The 6473-nt window shown below is 41.9% G+C and overlaps 1 long non-coding RNA gene across 1 annotated transcript; it reads right to left on the bottom strand.

The window, feature by feature from the left end:
- Nucleotides 1-579: 579 nt before the first annotated feature.
- Nucleotides 580-3121, bottom strand: LOC129143823 (uncharacterized). Its single transcript, XR_008547729.2, has 3 exons — nt 2984-3121; nt 1156-1401; nt 580-807 (listed from the first exon to the last, which is right to left on the bottom strand). It is a non-coding gene; the product is annotated as an uncharacterized LOC129143823 (long non-coding RNA).
- Nucleotides 3122-6473: the final 3352 nt, after the last annotated feature.

Raw genomic sequence — 6473 nt, 5'->3', positions numbered from 1 at the left:
AGAGAAGGAGTCTCTCCCTGAGCTGCACTGCCTGTGGCTGGGGAAGGGATGATGCAAGCACTCTTTTGGCCACCCCAGCTAGTGTCTCATTAGGTCATGTGCACCCCAAGTCCACTGGCTCTGAGTCCAGCACAGCACCAGGACTTGCCAAGGAATTGCAGTTCTTGCGGCCTAAATTGCCATTCAAGTTTATTTAGGATCCCAGGGTGCTTTAGCCCATGGTTGCAGGATTTGCTGGAACTCAAGTTCTCATCACCAAGATGGACAATTTGCCCCTGGCTAGGGCTGGTCTAAATACTCCCTCTTTGGGTGTTGGCTGAGTTTTACCTTGTGTTGTTTTCTGCTGTGACACGGCAGCACTGAGTTCCAATGCGAAGTCCCACAATCAGTGTGCTCTCACTCCCCACTGTGCTCTCACTCCCTCAACATTCTCTCACTCCCCTATTCTCTCTTCGTTCCATGAGGCCACTGCTAGAGGATGGAGAAGGATCGTACAGCTGACTCAAGACTGTCTTTCCTACCCTCTTCAGTGCCCCTTTTCTTAATATGATGTTAAAACCAGGGACTGTGGTCACTCACCTGATTTTTGGTTCTTATGAACATGCTTTTTTTCTGTGGATAGATGTTCTGTTTGGTGTTTCGTGGGAGGGACAATCGCTGGAGGCTTCTATTCAGCCATCTTGTTCCGCCTTCTCCTCTCTATTTCTTTATATTGATTTGTGAACATCTTCAAAACCCTGCATCCTTGAGAATCTTCAGTCCTTCACTGTCATTTGAATAGTTCAGCTGGATCTCACTGGTTTATTCCTTTAAACAAATAAAATATCATACCTTTTCCACTAGGATACAGAACCAATAAAGCAAAGAGGGGTAAAACGGGAAAGAATTTGAGTGGAAACCTCTGAGGAAAAATGTGGTTTCCATGGCGGAAGAAATTTGACATTTCATTAAATTGTATTAGACAATAAACTTACTGGGTGTTAGATTACCTCTCCCCAAAGTCCTATAAAACACCCAGGATAGTATAATTTACCTGTCAGGAGGTCTTCAAGTATTTGTTGATTATTGCAGGCTGAATCTTCCCTTAGCTGATGAAGGTGGGGTGAAGTCACTTTAAGAATTTGCCTTTAAATCTGTTCTAGTATTATTCCTTACCTGCCATATGGCATATCCACATCACCTTCTTTTTTTGCATCTCTCTGGGAGTTCCAAGATGGGGTTGGAATGTCTTGAATATTATTTGAGCTGTTTCCCAATCGTCTTTCCCTTCTCAGTCCTCTGGCTGTTGTTTCTGTTGTCTAGAGTGTGCTGTTATTCTGCTCAACCATATTGATGCCCTCTGGATTGGACTGAGAGGGCTCAGTAATGTTAATCCTCTCTTCTGCACAAGATCTGAACCCACTGAGAAATAAGACAAAGGACTAACATGGAAAGAGGCCAAGATAGCATCTTCGTTACTGACAAAACTAAGTTGAAGGACCTAGCTTTTACCCGTGGCCTCGTGCACCTCCTACTGTTTGAATAAGGCCTACTTGGCCACCCAGTCCCAGGAAGGACTGAAGCCCCTCTGCAGATTTCCCCTTGGAGGATCAGTTTCCTAGGCGATTTGTCATGGAGAGGTAGAATACAGTGTGTGACTCGGGGAGCTTACTCTCAGAAGGAATAAGGAAGAAACTGAGCTGACTATGCCCAGTTTATTCTGCCCAAATTTACAGATCAGTTAAGTTTTTCCAGCTCTCCTGGAAGGGAGTGAATAAAGGAGCAGAGGGAGGCCAAGAGTGTCACTCTTATCAAGCTCAGCCCACAAAATTTAGAACCTCAAGAGTGGTGGAGAAGTATTTACCCTCCAATACCACACAGTGTTTTTCTGAAAGGCCCCAACATGGTCTTTGGCCTCTAATGCCACTGGGGTTTCCTGACTGTAGATCTCTGATATTTACCTCTCTCTCTGACCAATTCATTTCTCTCTCCTTCACCTTTTCATGTGCTGTTCCTTTCATAAAGCAGAGGGCCACAGTAAAATTAGAGTAGGAGGATGGCTAGAATTATAATTCTAGATGGAATATTTTGTTATTGTTTTTTTTTTTTTTTGTGACCAGTTTATTGAATGGTCTAAACTCAGTAGAGTTCAAACATAAAAAAAATTATTTCTTCCCGTGACTGCTCCTAAAAAAGTTCTGGTGAGCTCACCTTCCCTCCCCTAAATGATATTTTAGGTAAAACTTTATGGTTATTTTTGGGTATAAAAATATTCAGTATAATACAATTGATCCAGTTTAAAACTTCAAACTCATATCCAACTTAATTCTCTTCCTCCTAACTAAGGGACTGTGCTTTTCTCTTTCATTTTTCTTCCTTCCTCTCCTGGCTTTCCTTTTCTTCTCCACTATTTTTGGGCCTTAAAAACAGGTGGGGAAGAGGGAATAAAATTCTTCTATTTAAGTGGGTCTATTTGGTCCTTCCTTCCTTGGAGGTCAATAGCTATTTATGGCAGAAGTCTAAATGCTGAGTTTCTCATGGACTCAAAGTGAGTCCTTAATGGGATCCTGTAAGATTCCATTTTTTTTTTTTTTTTTTTTTTTTGAGATGGAGTCTCACTCTGTCACCCAGGCTGGGGTGCAGTGGCATGATCTTGGCTCACTGCAGCCTCCGGCTCCTGGATTTAAGCAATTCTCCTGCCTCAGCCTCCCAAGTAGCTGTAATTACAGGTGCCCACCACCACACCCAGCTAATTTTTGTATATTTAGTAAAGATGGCATTTCACCATGTTGGTCAGGCTGGTCTTGAACTCCTGACCTCAAGTGATCTGCCCACCTTGGCCTCCCAAAGTGCTGGGATTACAGATGTGAGCCACCGTGCCCAGCGATCCTCTAAGATTCTTACACAGCACAGGAGCTGCTATGGAAGATGCACTCTGGCATCATTTCTTTTAATACTGCACCCCACCCTGGGTTCCCATTCTCAATAAGACTCATACAATCACCTTAGCCAAACACAGCATAAGTTTACTTAATTCTCACTTAACAGTGTTGAGTTAAGTGAACTCTTCACCCTGAGGTCTGCTGTGCTCCACAGGATCATTCAAGAATCCAGGATTCCTCATTTATATCTGCATTTGAGCCTGTGGGAAGGGGAAAGAGAAAGTCAGAGTTAGTAGCTTTGTCTTTAAAGCAATTATTTGGAAGTTTCCATAGGTCACTTCCACTAACATCCTGTTGGCTTGAACTTAGTCACATGACCATACCTAGCTGCAAGGGAGGCTAGGAAAATGTAATCTTTTGTGGGCTGGCTATATAATCCTCTGAAACCCTGGAGGTCTTTTTAATCGCTAAAATGGAAAAAGGGAGAATGGATATTGGAGCAGAATTGAGTAGTCTCTGCCTCTGTTATATCTGAGATCATCTTCTTAATGTACTCCAAACCACTCTGCCTTCAGGCCCTTGTTGCTAAGTGTGGACCACAGTGACAGACTTCCACCCCATTTCCTCTAGACCCAGTGACCCTCTCTGTGATGTCTTCTTGTTTCCATTTTACCATCCACCAAACATGTCTGTAGATACCTGAACCCCAATTGGAAACATGTTTTCATGTTCTTTCTTACTGTGACACATGCCAATCAAATCACTGGTAAGTGATGCATGTGTCACCTTAGGATGCCTGTGGAACACATCGTAGGGACACCGCACCTAATCCATGTAGAGAGGGAAGAGTTGGGAAAGGCTGCCTGTATGACAGTGATGCCTGATAAGAGTTCTGAAAGAGTAGGGATAGTTTGTGGACAGGTGTCATAAGCAACAAGAACTAGAAGAGAAGAGAAGAGGGACCTGATGCATTTACAGAACAGCAAATAGGACACTATTGTTTGAGAGTCAAGTGTGGGCAGAAGTGTGGGATATATTTAGAATATGAGGCTACAGGGGTAAACAAGAAGCAAATGATGTAGGCCTTTGTATACTTTGACTTTATCTTGAGGCCAAATGGGATTTCATGGAGAACTTTAAGCAAGGAAGTGTGACCCAAACCAATCTGCATTTGCAAAAGACAATTCTGACAGCTGGTGAAGCGTGCATTGAAGCAAACAAGACCAGGCCCTGCCAGGACAGTTGGGAGGTAATTGGAGAAACCTAAGGGAAAAAAAATTAAGGTCCAGAAGTAAAATAATGATAGAACTGCCAACAAAGCTCGTATATTCTTTCCATGATAATAACAATTTTATTCTCTGTTTGTACACTGTCTCATTCCAAAAAGGATAGGGGTTGAATTTCACAAATTCAGCAAATATTGTAGTGAATATGAATCTCAGTCTAAAAATTCAGATGTGCAAGAAATATTATTTCTTTCATTTTCTGTAAATCAAACTTAATTTCTAATCTAAGCCCACTCTTGCTGGGTAGATGGGAAATTCAGTCTCAGCCATTTTGAGGATTCCCTCCTTCACATTAGTACAAAAGCTCCAGAGTCCTACATAACTGTAAGACATTGAGGGGGTTCCGTTGATGCTTAGTGCCCTGGTAATGAGGAGATAGTCACCGTGCCAGTTCACATAGCTCCAGTGGCTTTGCTGATACCAAGTTATGCCTCCTCCTCAGAGTCCTAGGCCAGCATATGGAATGGCCATGGTTCTTACCTGGGGTTTTTCTACTTTTCTAGAGTTCTGCCTCCCTTTGCTCTCTCTATACCCACAGATACAAAGAGACTCTGGGAATCTCTTGACAATGTGGGAGAATTGCCCCTTTCCACGTTTCTCTTAGAACCCTTTTTTCTCCACCGAGGACACTTAGCTCAACCTCCTTAAAGGCTTTAAACATTTCCAAACAAATTCAGAAGGAGAAGTCAACCATAATTTTACCAGCTCTGAAGCAAGAAAGCACAGAATCTGTAAACTGCATTCATAGAAAAAGGAGAAGAAAATTCAAAAATTAACATGTCAAAAATGGTCCTATCTCAATACCATGATTTTTTTCAAATGTCAAAAATGGTCCTATCTCAATACCATGATTTTTTTCAAATATAAAGAATTTATGGTGAAAGAGAAATAAAATTAAAAATGAATGAGAAAATTAATGCGTTGAAAATGCTTTCAAGGTTAGGTTCATGACTTCAGCTCTGAGCTTTCTAGTGACCAAATCAATAACTCAACAACTGTTCATGAGTTATAAGCCACCCCAATCTATGGTATTCTGTTATAACGGCCTGAACTCATGAAGGCAACAACTGATAAAAATAAATCTGCTAAAGAAAGCATACCAGTTTTTCAGGACCAAGATGGTTTTACCTGGCCCAGGGATCAGTGGAAGATTTTTTTCACTGGATCCTTCTAAAGAGAACACTTTATAATGCAGGCACCCCCACGTTCAACATTATCCTTACAATAATGACTTCTGTCACATTGTTTTTTATAACAATATAGGCACCAGAGATTTAAAAAAACAATAAACAATTCAAAAAGTGGGCTTTGGTCTAGTCGAGGATGCAGATAAACAGATAATTGCCACCTGCTATTAAAGTGTCATCATAGAGGTGTTGTACAAAGTGCAAAAGGAGCCCAGATGAGGCAGAGCAATGATGTTGGAAGCAGGTGTCCAAGGATGCATTCATGTTGCTAGAAGAAGAAAGGATGGAGGGAGCCCAGCACCCAAAGATCATGGGGGCTAGAATGAGGTTGGAAAATGCTCAGGTCATAATAAGCAGAAAAATACAATCCCATATTCAAAAGAAACTTATACAAAATACTAAAAGGAAATCCATGACTATTATTAGTTGTTGTTGTTGTCTTTGGGATGCCATAACAGCATACCATAGATTGGGTGGCTTACTGGCCAGGTGCAGTGGCTCACGCTTGTAATCCCAGCACTTTGGGAGACAGAGTCAGCAGATCACCTGAGGTCAGGAGTTCAAGACCAGCCTGGCCAATATGGTGAAATCCCATCTCTACAAAAATACAAAAATTAGCCAGGCATGGTGGTGGGAGCCTGTAATCTCAGCTACTTGGAAGGCTATGGGAGAATCGCTTGAACCTGGAAGACAAAGGTTGCAATGAGCTACGATAGCGCCATTGCACTCCAGCATGGGTGACAGAGCGAGACTCTGTCTAAAAATAAAAATAAAAATAAATAAAACACTTGGGTGGCTTATAAAGAATAAAAATTTATATCTCACAGTTTTGAGGTGGGGAAGTTTGAGATTCACGTGCCAGAAGATTCTCTATCAGATGAGGGCCTGCTGCCTGGTTCATAGACACCATCTTCTCATTGTAACCTCACGTGGTGGAAGGGACAAGGGAACTCTGGTGCCTCTTTTATAAGGACGCTAATCCTATTCATGAGGGCTCCATCCTCATGACCTAATCCCTTCCCTAAAGCTCTACCACCAAATACTATCACACTGGGGATTAAGTTTCAACATATAAATTTTGGAGGGGGCCACAAACATTCAGTCTATAACAGTTGCTATTTCTAGGAGATCATATTCTA

This window comes from Pan troglodytes, chromosome 1 (genome assembly GCF_028858775.2).
Source record: "Pan troglodytes isolate AG18354 chromosome 1, NHGRI_mPanTro3-v2.0_pri, whole genome shotgun sequence".
NCBI classification, from domain to species: Eukaryota; Metazoa; Chordata; class Mammalia; order Primates; family Hominidae; genus Pan; species Pan troglodytes.
The sequence above is the reverse complement of the archived record's forward strand: the minus strand, read 5'-3'. Positions and strand labels throughout refer to the sequence as shown.